Here is a 16,506-nt window from a genome sequence, read left to right as displayed (position 1 = left end):
GGACTCTATTCATTAGGTGAGGAATCCACAGGTAGTTGTATCCATCAGAAGAACGAGTTACTTACCTTCGGTAACGACTTTTCTGGTGGATACATTAGCTACCTGTGGATTCCTCACGGTCCCACCCGCCTCCCCGTTGCCTTTTTGGTCTTTCCAAGCAATCCTTGAGTGTGCTCCTTTTGGTCTTCAAAGTTGCAATACATTTTGCATATATGATATTTGTATATATGTGTATATTTATATATAAATCTATATATATATTGGGTATATACATGATTCGTATGTATAAATATATTTATTTGTTTAAAAAAAAAAAAAAAAAAAGAAGGTTATATTAAATCTACAGCTATTTTATTGCAATGTTGTGTGATTTACAATATTAAGAGATGTTGCTTTGCTCTTTCATTGCATTGGGTTATTATTATTCTCATGCACGTAAAAAATGTTGGTACTGTCATCGGCACGTCGGCGAGGACCTCTTATTGCCTGTATGACGTCAGACGGCGTCGCGTGGGCTAGAGTGACGTCCTCGTCGACGTGCAGAGACTAGTAAGAAGATTTCCGTCGAATGCTGGCGCCATGGGAGTATTCATTAGGTGAGGAATCCACAGGTAGCTAATGTATCCACCAGAAAAGTCGTTACCGAAGGTAAGTAACTCGTTCATCTGGCCCTTAGTATCTAACCTGGTGTGGTATCTTTTGGTGTGGTGTTTTCACTGTTTTACTGGTTGAAGTGTTGTACAAATACTTTACATATTGCTGCTTAAGTTTTTTTTATTTAGTTATTTATTTATTTATGCATTTTAAATGAACATACAACAAAGATACCCTTCCGTCCAAACAACATTGATGCAAACATAGCCCCATCAGTGTACATCAGCGCAGGCAGCACTAGCAGTTATCCCACATCCAGTAGCAACACACGGGGTTGGCAACACGAAGCAATTTCCAGATGTTTGACGAATCGGAATGAGCGCATATCATTTAGTAAGCAATCTCCAAATAGGAGCCCAGAGGCGCACAAATGTCCTGCGGCCTAGAGCCCTCAGGAGCCAGCCCCCAGTAAGTGGTTGGTTGTTCCTGGCGGAACGCAGCATCACGCAATGAATCAGAAACCCGAGGAGGCCGTCCCCGTCCCCAGCAGATCCCGACTCTGCGCTTAGCCAAAAGCAGCAACATGCCCACTAGTTTACTCAGATCTAGCGGAACTTCATCTACGCACCCCAGCAGCGCCAACATAGGAGAAGGGGTCAACTGTAAACCAGTCATCTCCCCAATCGCATGCATTACTTCCAGCCAGAAATTGCGTACTTCCCCACAGTGCCACGCCAGGTGAAGAAAGTCAGCATCCGGAGCGTGACATCTTTCGCAATTAGCATCCGCGAGCAACCCCATAGCATACAGGCCACGAAGAGTGTAATATAGACGATGTAAGAATTTGAAATGAATCAGTCGCAGCCTATAATTTGGTGATAGCGCCCTCGTTTGCACACAGCACTTCTTGCATGCCTCTTGAGAAATTTCCTCACCTACATCCACCTCCCACTTTACTTTAGCAGACCTTGCAAGTCCACCCCTTTGTTCGTGCATGCAGCCATACAACTTGGTGATTAGCTTCCTCTGCAACTGTGCACTCCATACTACCTCCAGTGCACGGCATATCAGCAGGGTCTCCGGGAGACCAGAGTAGCGCGCACGGAGCAATGCACATACACGCAACCCATATAGCCGATGCAACGCACTATCAGTGTCATCTCCGAGCGCCACATCCGGGGAGATTAGCCGCCCGTCCACAAACCAGTCCCCCAAAAGAGACAAGTCCGAGTCACAAAGATAATTCTGCAGTTGCGAGTCTCGAAATATCCCCTCATCAGCCACAGCAGCCACCGCCATTGATGGCGCAAAGTGCTCTCGCACACCAGATCGCTTCAATAAAGCCGTCCATGCCCTGAGAGTGCACGCCACCGTGTCCACCCCCCGGGGTCGAAGCCAAGACAAGCTCCTGAAAACACGCGTCAATTCGTCTGGCCAAACCGCATCGCTCTCAGGGGCGAGATGCGGTATGTAGCGAACAGGGCGGATCCAGTAATACTTAAAATGGGCTTGCGCACCGTAATAATAAAGCTCCAGATCAGAAGCAGCAAGGCCTCCCAGTTCAAACGGTAGCGTTAATTTCTCCCATGCGAAAATCATGGCAGACCGAAGGCGTTGAAAAAAACACGCTGTGAGGACAAGGGGAAGGTTCACAAACACGTACAAGATTTTAGGTAACACTACCATTTTGGCGATGGCAATTCATCCTATTAATGACAATGGCAGAGAGCGCCACATCTCAATCCTGTCCTCCAGCCAGGACATAACTGTACCGTAATTAGCCATCCAAAGCGTTACGACATCACAGCTCTGCCAGACTCCCAAATACCACACCGGGCAGCTAGCCCACTCAATAGGATATCGGGACGAGAAGCCTGCCGTCCCAGACGATAAAGGCAGCACACAGACTTAGACCAGTTAATCGCTATACCTGAAAATTCACCAAACCGTACAATCTCCTCCAGCAGAACATCTAAATTTCCCACATACAGCGGAATGTCATCCGCATACATGGAGCTCAAGATGGGCCGCTGCCGGAACAGCAGACCTCTATTATTGTGGTGCTGATGCAGGAAGGCCGCGAGCGGCTCCATCACTATTGCGAAAAGCAGCAGGGAAAAAGGGCACCCCTGTCTGGTCCCCCGAGCCACCCGAAAAGTGGCCGATATGCTTCTATTCAACCAAAGTCGAGCGACGGGCTCTGTATACAGCAAACAAATCAAATTCACAAAGCGCTCGCTCAAACCCACCCTGCCAAGAAGCACAAACAAGTACTTCCACACCAGCCAATCGAAGGCCTTCGTGGCATCCAAAAACACCCCGCAACATTGTCATCAGCAGTAATCGAAACGACGGCCACAAAGAACGTCCACAAGTTGTGCGCCGTGGACTGCCCCGGGACGAATCCGGACTGATCTGGCAGCACCTGGCTTGTCATCGGCGGCTGCAACCGTGCCGCGAACATCTTGGCCAAAATCTTATTATCAACATTGATCATTGAGAGTGGACAATACGATTCGCAGCTATGTGGGTCCTTACCCGGCTTAAGGATCGGAAAGATCAGTGCCTCACAAAGAGAAGCGGGAAGAATCCCAGTCTTTATTGCCTCGGCATAAACCTCCAGCAGGTGAGGCGCAAAGATATCAGAGTATTCCTTATAAAACGCTGCAGTCAGGCCGTCGAGGCCAGGGGACCTGTCTCCAGGCAGGGCACGAATCGCAGCCTTTACCTCCTCCGCCAAGAAAGGAGCGTCAAAATATGCCCTATGGGCATCTTCAAACCAGAGTAAGCTAATCTCTGAGAAATAGTCCTGTACAACCTCAGCAGGCAACTCAGCAGGAGCAGAGTGCAAATCCATGAAAAACTTGGTGAATACTTTCATGACTCCATCCGTCCCCGTCACGCTCTTGCCCTCCGAGCTGTCTATTTCAGAAACATAGCTACTAGCCCAGGGTTCACGTAGCAGATTTGCCAGCTTGCGTCCGGCCCTCTCTCCCTCTCCGTAGCACCTCGCCCTGACAAATCTCCCCAAAAAGCATATTTCCCTCATAGAGGCTTCCTCATACAAAGAGACTGCTGCTCGGAGAGCCGCCAGTGTATCACCGGACCAATCCACCACCAATCGAGCCTCCAAGTCCGCTATCCGTGCCTCCAGCTCAGCCAACTGTTGGCGCAGCGCCCGCAGCACACCATGCTTTTTCGAAATGCAGATCCCACGGATGACCACTTTAAAGGCCTCCCATAGCATTCCCGCCGAATTCACAGAGCCACCATTCTCCTCAAAATAGAGGACAATATCCCGGCGAATCTCCTTGCGGAACGCCTCGTCTTGGAGCGCCCCCTGAGGCAAGCGCCATGTAAAAGCACGTTCTGGCCCAAAAGGCACCGCGAGCTCCAGCTTAACCGGAGAGTGGTCCTACAGCATACGTGCCATGTGCCCCACCAACCGCGTCCATAGTGCTACATCACACGAGCCCAGACAGCTATCAATGCGTGACCAGCTATTATGCACGTAATTAACACACGTACCCTCTTTCGCATTTCCATGCTTCACCCGCCATATATCCACCAAAGTCCCATCATCCATGACCGCAGACAGAGCCCTAGCTGCAGCCGCATGTTGCACCCTGGCCAAACTCTCCCTCTCCCGCTCCGGATCTAGGATCACATTAAAGTCCCACCCCCAGATCACAGTGCCTCCCCCCATCGACTCGACCAGCCGCCAGACCTCACTGAAGAATTCCGGGTCATCCGTATTAGGACTGTATACTGACACCAGTCTACAAGGCCTGTTCACAACACTCCGCTCAGCAACACATATTGTCCATTAGGATCAACTATAGTTCTCTGAGTTCGCCATTGCAGTCCCTTGCGCAGCAGAATCGCCACTCCTCTGGCATAACGCAAATACACCGCCCCAAGGCATTCCCCAATCCATCCAGCCTTCAACGATGCATCGTATCCGCCACCAGGTGAGTCTCTTGCAGCATACATATATCTATATTCTGGCGCTTAACATACGCAGACATGAGAAGCACCTTGCTTCCATCATTCAGGCCACGCACATTCCAGGTGAGACAGCAGATCAATGTCACCCTCTCCTGCGTCATCGTAGCACTCCTACCGGAACACCATACCACACCGCCACCCCTCCCAGCCAGACAGGCAGACACAGACATAACGAGTAGTAAGAAGGAATCAGAAAGGCAAGAAACAACAAACACATACACAAGCCCCCCCTCCACCCACGCAGACCCCCCAACCAGGTCGAAGCAAATAACCACCCCCCTTTAACCACATGAACCCAATCGGTAAACCATGTCATAGTAACAAGACTCATCCAAGGGGCGTATAGCTAGCCACCCAACCCAATGCCCCAACGGGACTGGGAAGGGTGGGCATTGAGCCTAAAGGTGAATAAAACATTAGGACGGCAAACAATGCGATAAGCGCTGTATCCATGCGGCCAGTTAATGCACCAGCATCAGGACCATTCAGTCAGTATCGCTGAGAGTCTCACGCTCTGCACCAGGCCCGCTCAAGTCCACCGCCGCAGATCTTCGAAGGAGAGCCTTAACAAATGTAGCCGCCAGCTTCGGATCTGTAAAGAAGTGGAGTTTCCCTCCATGCTGCACTTTCAGTTTCGCAGGGTAGATAAGGGAAAACCTGGCATCCCTCTGACCAAGGGTCGTTTGATAGGCAGGAAGGCCCTGCGCGCCACCTGCACCCCTGGGGTGTAGTCCGGGAAGAAGCTCAACTCAGTATTCTTATATATCACCGGTCGCCGCTCTCTAGCCAGTCGGAGGACCGCATCCCTGTTGCGATAATTCAATAGCCGGATAATGATGGGGCGAGGTGGGGTCCCAGGCGGAGGCTGAGGGCCCAGAGACCTGTGCGCCCTCTCCACCACAAGCAATCGAGAGAGCTGACCAGGAAAAAGTTCTGAGAGCATACCTTCAATAAAATCCTCCATCCTGCCCATGTCTGTGGACTCGGGAAGGCCAATCAGTCTAACCTTATTGCGGCAAGAACGTGCCTCCAAATCTTTATTTTTGTTGCGTATTACTTCCAACACCCTCTCCATTTGCAACAATTGTTCTCGCTCACCCTGTCGTTGATCCTCCAATTCGGAAGTGCGCGCCTCCAGCCGATCAAGTCGGGAGTCATGATCGTCCACCCTGGTTTTGATGTGATCAAGTTGCTCAGTTAAGTGAATGAGCTTAGCATCAATACCTATCAAACTGGTCTTCAGATCCAGAAACATGGCCTTGACCGACATGTCCGATGACCCCTCCTCCACCACCACTTCTCCTGGCTGAGAGGAAGGGGTCCCCCCCTTCCACCGTACCCCATCAAAGGAGATCTTCACCTGCCGTTGATCCGCCTTCCCCATCTTGCAACTGCCAAGCCGCCGCAGCAAGGGTCCCCCGTCTGTTCAGCAAGGGTCGCAGCCAACGTAAAGAATCCTCCCGGCAGTGGTCACCACTATTGTAGGTCTCCCCCAGCCAGCCAGGCTTCCTCGACTTAGGCTCTGCTCTTCAACTCCACCAGGCCCGGCAATACACCAGACCAAGCTGCCCGTCCCAAAAGGCAGAAAAGCCTGGCCCAGCAATGGCGCAAATCGCCCGCAGTTCACTCCACAGAGCCAGCAGGGCACCGCAGCTGGCTCCCAGGATGACCCCACCAGGCAACCCCAGGCCTGATCTGGCAGGCACAGTCCCTCGCAGCGGGCCGGTGGTAGAGCCCTTCTCCAGCACAAGGCAAGACGGGCCGCCAATCCGGCCAGTGATCCCGCAGTAGGGGCCCACCAGCTCCACAGGGCACAGAAGGGTGGCCCCCGTGGCAGCCTCAGCAGCGCAACCGCGCCGCAGGGGCCCCAGCCAGCCAGCGCTCACCCCAGGGAAGGGGAACTCCAACAGGCCGCGACAGGCCCTGATCCATGAGGGGCTGCCCAACCCACCGGAGCCGCAGGCCGACCAGCCCCAGCCCCGGGAGCCGCAAGGCCGCAGATCACAGGGGGTCGCGGGGAGCCGCGGTCCGAACCGACCCCCGATACGGCCCCGCGCGAGACTCCCCACCTCCAGCAAGCGGCGGCACCACACCAGGCGATACCGCGCGCCCCACCCACCCACCCACCCGACCAGCCCGGCCAGGAAAGTCTGCAGCAGCACGTCCCTAGCCGTCCGATCCAGCCCAAGCCAGGCCTCCACCTCCGCCACTGATGCTTGCGCGACAGAGGCCCGGGCCGTATCTCCACCGCAGCGGCCGGCAGCATCCACGCCTCCGCAGTGCCGCCCGGCCAGGAAAGCTTAAAGTACACCTCCCTGACAGGATAAATGTGAGGATGAGGCCCCAAGCCCAGCAGAGCCTCACGAGGTGCCGTGCATCTTGCTGGCAGGCTAGCTCCACCCCCCCCCCCATATTGACGCTTAAGTTAAGCCTGACTGCCAAGCTACCAGGGGGTGAGTGCAGGTAAATTTAGGGGGTGTATCTGACTTACCCTGACTGGGATTGTGGTTCCTGCTTGGACAGGGTGCATACCTCTTCCAAACAGAAACCTAATTTCCAACACAACTTAACGGGGTAATCTGCTTTTTTAGGTTCTTTATGAGTCGCAATATATTTCGTAGAGTATGTTCTGATTAGGCGTCAGCTGTCATGCCCCGTCAGATCAACCATAAACTGCAGTTTTTAGGTCGAGCTCGCAAGCACTTTGGCCTGTTGTAATCCATCTGTGGGCTTTTAACCACACCCATCGCACACCAATCACTATCACTCGTTCATGGACTTGCCTTTCAAAAATTATTTGTTATCATTGGTAAATGCTTTACATTTGTCGCTCCTTGTGGCAGTTTTGTTACCGCCTTGTTGTTTTTCTCATTTCTCCTACTGCTTTGAAATTGTTATTCAGTGACTACAGCCAGCTGTTCTGTCTCAGTCCCCAACTCCATGGATTGGTCTTTAGCAGTGGGGCAGAGGGGGTGTCACTGTAAGAGAAGGAATTGAGGTTCCTGAGTCTTTCTCTTCAGGCATTAAGTGTGATGTTGGGGCACTCTGCTCCTGCCAAAACTTTCTTTTTACAGGGTATCTTTCATTTGAGATTTCGGGCTGCGGTAGTATTGTTGATTGACACTGGTGATGGCAAAGGTGCACGGCACTCTTTCCTCAGTATTCTTTATGCCTTTGTTTGTGAACTTGCTGTTGCTATGAGACCCCCTCCTCATCTCTACTAGTTGTTCTTTTCTTTTTCTGGTTTGCAGCCTGTGTGGCTTGTTTTAAATCATTATTTATGGAAGTGACATAGGCTTGTCTAAACTACATTTTAGTCGGGAGAAACTCTGCTTTTAAACAAAAAATGATGTTAAGTTCACCCCCTCTCACCTGGAAAATCGCCCACTATAGTGTACACTGGAGGGGAAATTAATTTCATCAGTTTTTTCCTTAAACCTCTCTCTCTAATTTCTAGTGTCCACTTGCTGAATTTTTGAGTGGCTAAAGTGCTCCACTGATCAGCATGTAATAAATAATGCCTTTTGCCTAAAATAACTAATCTCCTCAGCTTACCTCCTTTCGAGAAGGGATGTATGCCTTACTGTTATTTTCCACTAATGTACCATAGACTCCTATGTTACATCACACCTGACTGGGCACCATCATAATGTCATAGTAGCTCATGTTTAAAGATTCCTTGGAAATCCAGTTGGCGGATTAACAATCTTTAAACCTACTGTACTTGCATCAGCAAGAAGTTTAACACTGAAGGCTTGATTTACACAGGCGTCATGAAGACTTCGCGATTGGATGCACTTCTGTCCCATATCCCCATTCCCTTTCCCTTTCCTCTAACTCCCTCAGTCCCTATTTCCTTCCTATGCTCTCACTTTTTTGGGCTATGCTTTTTTTAAAAAAAGTGTTTTTGCTTTGATATAAAGGATCGAGTAATGTAATAATGTCTCTACGATATATAAGTGAGCACCTGTGTTCTTGCTGACTTCTGTACACCTCACAACACTGCCAAGTGAAGTACCTGTATATCTGAATGGTGATGCCTTGAAGTGCTGATTGTCTTTTTTTCACTTTTACCCACAACCTCTTTTCTTAATAAAGATTTGTTGCAAAAATAGACCGACTCTTACATTAGTGGCAGGTTGTGTTGTTATTCCTCCTTTCTAAGAACTTTGTAGGTATGACTGCTAAATGTTTTCCTGTTTCCTCATATGTTAAGTGTGTTTTTTCATTTATTTTATTACTGCTAGTTATTTATTTGTCTGCCTATGACAGCATTTTTTTTTGTCTCGTTTTCTGCGGTCTTGCTACAGACAGCTCTCCAGCTGTCGGAGACTCCTTTGTTGCAATACTCCACAGAGACAATCCTTGCTCAAGATCGGATTGCTTTTGTATCCGTGTCTGTTGCTTTTTTCATATTTGTTGCTTTCCTCCCTTTCTGTGTTTGACCCAGCCCACAGGTACTTTTTGGTTTTGCTTTTATTAGATTTATCACTCATCCTGCTCCAAATACAGCATTGAAAACAAAGCCACGCTTAAACTGCACAAGTTTTCTGCCTATTGTTTCCACCTAGTGGTCACTAGACACTTTCCATCAAAAATATGGATGGTACAACATTGGTTTCGAGATATTGAAGACGACTTTATACAAGCATTGGCAATGCCAATCGGTCTTGCTTGTTGCTTGTTGTATGCAAAGATAAGGGAGCGAGACTGGCATTGCCATTTCTTGTTTCTTTGGGAAGCGCATTGAAAAGATTAAAGGTAAGTAAAGTAAGAGGAAATGGCAATGCCAATCGGTCTTGCTTGTATGCAAAGACAAGTGAGACCTTTTGCCATTGCCGTTTCTTGTTACTTTACTTACCTTTAATCTTTTCAGTGCTCTTACCATTTTCCTTTTTGTTGTTTCAATAAGCATTTGTATGTGCCCATTGTAGTACCTCCAAGCACTTGCATTTAGTGTACGCACACACACTCAACAAATTTGGTAAATATGAGTTTTGGCAATTTTCATACACGCCGCCAAGTCATTGGGTAGCATTGTGTTTAGTTCAGTTTGCATTTTTAACCAAAGCCGTGTGCTCCAAATTGAAGATGGCCACTATATTTCTCAGTATAATAATTTAATGTTGGCCCAATTCAAGAGGCACCATGCTTCTTAGTTTATTTTTTTTTACTCATTGCTTGGGCCCATTCCAAAGTGGCACCTACGCTTTCATGGTCTCACAAGATTTTAGGCAGGCTTGCAGGTAAAGTGGCAGCCATGTGAAGATGGCCAGCACCTCTTTGCTTTGCAAGGCTTTGTGTTTCACATTGGAGTGGCAGCCCATTTGAAAATGGTGACAACACTAAAATGTGCACAGGACTTTAAATTCACCGCAACCTTTCTCACACTCTCCTCTCAACTCTGTTTGCATCTTGGAGTAACACTTTCTGTCTTGTGTATCTCTCAGGAGTGATCTCTTTGTCTATGATTTCACTGAATACTTATGTTATGTTTATTTGTAAAGCGCAATATCACCCACAAAGGGTACCTTGGTACTGAGTCAGTATTGGCACCCAGCCATATCTGTCGTAGGTTGGTTAATTGAAAAGCCAGGTCTTCAGATTCTTGAAGAATTCAAGAAGATGCTCTGATGTGGTGTGGGAGGCCACGCAATGCCTAAGAAGCGATGTAAGAGAATGTCCATCCTGATCTTCTTCAATGTAGGCATTAGATGTGTGAGTAGGAGTCCTGCGCAGCGGAAGTGTTGGGGTGGTGGGTGAAAACAGATGCAAATTTTCAAGTAGCTGGGGCTTAAGTTGTGTAGTACCTTGAATGTGTGGGAGGAGTTTGGGATAGGCTTGCTTGTGTATCAGGAGCCCGTGAAGCTCCCTGAGGTGTGGTCTGATGTGAGTTTTGTGTGGGAGGTTGAGGATTAGTCTGGCTGCTGAGTTCTGGACGATTTGTAGTCTTCTAATGAGGTGCATGGTAATCCTGGCGTAAAAGGTGTTTCCATAGTCCAACTTGCTAGGGACTAGGGGGTTCAGTGACATGTTTCAGGAGAGAATATTGATGTTTTGTGCGCAAATGACATTGGCCACAGTGATCATGAATGCGTTTAAGAGGGTGGGGCTGAGCGATTATCGTTGAGGCATGCCACAGATGAGTTTGCAGCCTTCTGAGTAGTTGGATGCCATGCTGATAGTTTGTGGTTTATCTGTTAAGAAGGAACAGATCCAGTGGAGAGCAGGTCCTTGGATGGCAATCTCGTACAGAAGCCTTTTTGAGGTTGGGGTGTGAAACCATGTCAGTGCAGCAGAGAGGTCCAGGCGAATGAGGGTTGCTGTGTCTCCTCTGTTATGGTTTATACGGTTGTCATCTGTAGCAGCAATGAGTGCTGTTTCTGTATTGTGGTTGGAACTGAATCCAGACTGCATGCCATCTGTGAGGCATTGGTTAATTCGTTTCTGTGAGAACTGTGCCAGATACGGAAGAAGGGAGATGGATCTGTACTTGGAAAGTGTGGCTGGTTCAGCAGTTGGTTACTTGAGCAGGGACATGATGGCAGGATGTTTCAAGGTGTCTGGGAATGTGGCTGACTCCATGGAGGCGTTGAGGGTGGGTGTTAGTACTTCGTTGATCAGTAGGAGTCCTGCAGTGAAGGATGGTGGTGGGCAAGGGTCTGATGGGGTCTACATGTGGGTGGTCTTCATATTAACAGTGATTTTGATATTGGTGACAATGAGCCACAATATAAGGTTTCACTCTTCTACCATGATGCGACTCATCTTCTAAGCATTAGCTGGTGCTAGGTGTACCCTTTGCCTACTCCTCACGCTAAGCCATTCAGCCATGGCAGAACTCCTTTCCAGCCAAACATCTTACCGGCTTACTTCCTGAAACAATAGGATTCCGTCCTCCCCAACAGTTATGTTCTTTTATTGTTTCAAACAGATCACACTGAGGCAATTTGTTTAATACTATTGAATTGGTATTACTACTTTTGGGGAAGCTCATTTCCACTTATGCAATCCCTGTACCACTCTGTCTTAGAATGCTCTGATTTTCCCCACCTTTCCAGATAGGTTTATGGGCATAAGTGGCATCCAGTGCCATGACTATGGCCTTAAGAGAATTCCAAAGTTCAAGGTCCTTGTGCCCTTCTTTTCACGTAACAATCACCACAGCCGTTACTATTTTTAAGCATGTTTACTTGGCATTATGGTACTAAATTTAGAGGGCTGAATTGATCTTGCTAGAATTCAAAGTTATGATTTGGAAGACCCACAGACATCAGCAGCAAGGTCTTAATTTTATGGCCCATTTTGCGAACAATATAGTTGAGAGTTATTTTGTGGGAGGGTGGTGTGCAGTGGCTCATGATACTCAGGTTCAACTAAAAACACAAAAAAAGGATCTGAAGTATTTAAAGACTGGTTAGGAAATTGAAATCTGGAGTTAATACGTTCTTTTGTAGGTGTTTTGAAGGTATGTTATTTAATCTGAGGCAATACTACTGGAGAGAAATGTATCTGATTACTGATGTACAGACCGAATAAAATCAAAGTGGTTCCCAAGCACCCCTTCTATGCTTCTTAAAAAGTTCTAATACCAGTTTAAGCAGATTATATAACAACTGTGTCTCAGAATATGGAGTCTTCTGTTTCTCATGGACTTCCACTTTTACGGCCTTTTGAGCATATGCTCACCACTTTTATATGTCATGGGAGACCATATCAAATGCAGCAGGGAGGTCCAGGAGATTGAGAGCTGCCATGCCTCCTCTGTCAAGGATCCTGATCATTACATAACCATTTTATACTTCTGTGCACATTTATATATCCCTCTTAATATGGAATATACACTTATTGTACTGTAATCTTCTGCTAATCTCTGACGTACTGTACTGTAAATATTTGTTCTGATATGTCAACAGCAACCGTAAGGTTGACTCATGCCTGGTGCTTTCTTATCCTCTTTTGCAAAGTGGTCTGAATCCTGGTTGGGTGAAGTTCATGCTTTATAAAACAACTTATAAAAATAAAGCATTGCTCTTTCAATTGGCCAGAAACATTCTTTGGTATATATTATTTGCAAGGTGGGCAAAAAGCCTCAACTTTGATGTAATTTGGACCAATATCTTTACTGATTGTTGGTATGAAATTTCTGACGAGTAGTTGAACCACAAAAATTGGGATTGTTGATCAGAATCGTATGAAAATTACCGCAGAGGTTATGGGTAATAGCCACTGGCTGGATAAGTTATTTTTCAGTGTAACCAGAATGAAGGAGATGGGATGCTGTGGGGGCTTTGCTCACAATAAAGCTAGAGAAAGTATTCATTAGCATAAATTGGAATTATCTTCTTTCAGTTTGGAAGAGGATGGTGATGTAGTTGGACAACATTTCTGTTGTAATTTTGAAACTGTATGTATATTGAAGAGGCCAAGAGATTATATTTAAAAACGTTTCTGTTAGAAGTTGGGTTTCTGATTGGCAAAGGTACGCACCCTGTCCAAGCAGGAACCACAATCCTTGTCAGGGCGAGTCATAACACACTCTAGATCATCCTATGCTCACCTTCTGGTAGCTTGGCACAGAGCAGTCAGGCTGAACCCAAGAGACAATGGCCCTCATTACAACCTTGGCGGGCGGCGGATGCCTATGCGGCCGCAATCCCGCCTGCCGCATTATGACATCCCCGCTGGGCCGGCGGGGATGTCGGCCGTAACATTGGAGCCGGCTCCCAATGGAGCCGGTGGTGTTGCGGCCGTGCGACGGGTGCAGCTGCCCCCGTCGCGCTTTTGGGCTGTGCCTGGGTGCCCCTGCACTGCCAATGCCAAGTGCAGGGGCCCCCAGGGGCCCCGCAACTCCCCTTCCCGCCAGCCTTTCCATGGCGGTCTGTCCCGCCATGGACAGGCTGGCGGGAAGGGGACTCGTAATCCCCTGGGCAGTGCTGCCAGCAGCGCTGCCCTGGCGGATTAAAACCGCCAGGACAACCATGGCGGGAAACCTCCGGGACAACCATGGCGGGAAACCGACGGTCCCGGCGATCACGCTGCGGTTGTAATACGCCAGATTGTACCACCAGCCTGTTGGCGGTACAATCGCCGAAACAGCCCTGGCGGTCTTTGACCGCCACGGTTGTAATGAGGCCCAATGTGTTAAGTATTTGTGCAACACTTCAAACACTAAAGCAGTGAAAACACCACACAAAAAGATACCACACCTGATCAAAAAAATAGAGTTTAATTTATTTATTAAAACAAGGCCAAAGCGACAAAGATTCAATAAGTAGCACTTGAGTTCTGAATTTTTAAAGATTAAACCATAAAATAGTGCTTTGAACAAGAAACGCTAACTTGGGATACCTGGTTGCGCCGTACTGAGACAAAGTCAAGACTTGTGGTTGACCACGATGGTGCGCGGGCGGGCTACAGGAATCCAGTAAGGCCTGCTGAACAAAAGTATCATAATCCTGGGTGCGTCTCTGTTGAGGATGCATGGAGCAGACTGAATCAATGTGTCTGTTGCGATCCCTGGAGTGGAGGCAATGCATCGCTCCTTTCTACTCTGTAGCTAAGATCTGTCAATTTTCTCCATGCAACAGTGGCGATGCTTTGGGTCCAAGATGCAGCATTTCCGAAGGCTATACGTGAAAGGCGATCCACGCTCGAGAGATGAGGCCTTGACTCAGATCAACGCAGAAGGGGTGATGCGTTGGTTCTGATTCACACAACAGGGGTGATGCACCAGTTCTGATCTGCGCAGTGGGGGCGATGTGTTGATTTTGAATGGAGCAGCACTTTATACTCACTTCCAAGGGCCCAGGACAGGGTTGGCACCACTTAGCAGGGCAAGACTCATAGTTGACAGAGTCCAAGTGCTGTAGCAGGTGAGTTGGAAGTCTTTTTTTGTCCCTGAGTTTTCAGAAAATAGGAGGCAAGCCAGCAAGCCTTGGAGCCACTTTGGTTCTGGGTTAGAGAGAGGCAGGTCCAGTCTTTCTCACTCCCAGGCAAGGAGGGCAGCAGGTGGCAGGTCATTAGAGCAGGAGGGCAGTGGAGTAGCAGTCCAGCAGAGTGTCAATACTTGCAGCACACAAGTCCTTCGTCCTGACAGAGTAGCCAGAGGTCCAGAAGTGTACTGGGTTGATTGTGTCTGAGGTCCAGTACTTATACCCCGTTGTGCCTTTCAAGTGGGGAAGACTTCAAAGAGATGCCCTTGAAGTGCATAGAGTCCCTGCCCTTCCTGTCCTGGCTCCAGACTCACTTCAGGGGAGTATGCAACCCTCTGCGTGGGGACAGGACACAGACTATTCAGGGGTAAGTGTCAGCTCCTCCCTCTCATCCTGCCCAAGATGGCCCATCAGAATGTGGAGGACTCTTCAGTCATACCAAAGCTACCCTTCTATGTGGCCGTCTAGAGGGAATGTACAAAGTTCAGCTGTCACCCTCCCCAGACGTGTATTCAGAGGCAGGCAGAACGCACTAGTAGGCTAGAGTAGGAAAATGCCAACTTTTTAACAGTACAAGAAAGCAAAAGTGGTTGGGCTTGTTTCAGGGTCAACAAGGCTGAGAAAGTTGGGACAGTTTATTGCCCCTATTTCACTTGTTTCCTTGTATTTCATACGAATGTGGAAGGTTCACATTACTTTCCACAAGACAGTGAGTGATCAGGATACATTGTCATACACAGAAAACCACATCAGAAAGCTCATTTCCACACCTTCACTTTTTCCTCAATTTCTCTAAGCTCTTCAGCAAAACAGCAAAACGAGTCAGATAAGCTTCTTAGGCTTGAGAAAACACAGATATGCACAGAGTTGCATGGACACTTTCTTTTGGAACATTTGAAAGCAGAGTCTATTCCATGGGGCTTACAGAAACACACTATCCCATTCATTTTCATAGAAGATCCAGGATATCGTAAAGGTTTTTCCAAATGTAGTAGGGATTTAATGGTCCTCACAGGTGAGACAGCTTAAAGATTTGGATTTTGAAATCCAACATCTAGAGCAAGAGAGCAAAAATGACCAGTCTGTATCTGATGCCAAAACTCTGCTCGAGAAGATAAAAAAAGAGATAGCTGAATTTAAGGATTTCACCATTAATCAAAAGAGCATTAAGTTTGAGAGGGACAAGAAAGTATTTAATTTAGAGAGAGTTTATCCCTATCTGAAAGACAAATTTTACTCCCATCCTGATTCCAGAAGGTTTTTTCCAGAGTAGCAAGGCAGATCCCGATGCAAATGTATTTCTTTTCCTGACACTTCTTCGCCCTCTGCCGAAGAGGTTGATCATGGTGAAGGACCTTCAGACTGTTCCATACAAGCAGGGAACCAACAGTCTTTTTTAGGAAGGGGCCGTCCCAGAGGCTGAGGCAGAGTCAGATTCACCAATCCAACAAGGAAAATGACCACCCACCACCAACCTTACAAGAGCCAATAAGAACCCCCATGTTCCGTCTCTCTCAGAGGTCTTTTTCAGAAGCTGAGGGAAGTATTTTCCGCAAGAGGTTAAATCTTTTTTTTCTGCAAGGCATGCTAACTTTGTGCAGCTTAAAGCTGAATTGTTGGAGTTTTATCGAAAAATACTCCTTAAAGCTTATTTTCTTCCACATGATATACCGAGGTGTCAGGAAGTATCCTGTTTACACAAAACGTCTAGTTACTGCCCACCATCTAACACCATCCTGTAAGAGGCTGCAACTTTTGAGCAGACAATCCTTTCTGCTATTCCTGCCCTGGAGAATAAAAAGAGTTTGTGAAGAATAACATCACAAAAGAGGAAAGGATTGCACTTAATAATCTACAATAGCACAACTCGATAGTCATCAAGCCAGCCGACAAAGGTGGGACAATAGTGATCTGGTCAGACGAAGAATATAAAAAATAAGGTTTAAGTCTAAAAGTCTAAAAGTCTAAG

The 16,506-nt window shown here is 47.7% G+C and overlaps 1 protein-coding gene across 1 annotated transcript in view; it reads left to right on the top strand.

Moving 5' to 3' along the window:
• EML5 (EMAP like 5) overlaps nucleotides 1-16,506 on the top strand; it is a 1,994,219-nt gene that overhangs the window by 367,927 nt on the left and 1,609,786 nt on the right. The gene's annotated exons all lie outside the window — the stretch shown is intronic.

The sequence above is a fragment of the Pleurodeles waltl genome, chromosome 9 (genome assembly GCF_031143425.1).
Source record: "Pleurodeles waltl isolate 20211129_DDA chromosome 9, aPleWal1.hap1.20221129, whole genome shotgun sequence".
NCBI classification, from domain to species: Eukaryota; Metazoa; Chordata; class Amphibia; order Caudata; family Salamandridae; genus Pleurodeles; species Pleurodeles waltl.
The sequence above is the reverse complement of the archived record's forward strand: the minus strand, read 5'-3'. Positions and strand labels throughout refer to the sequence as shown.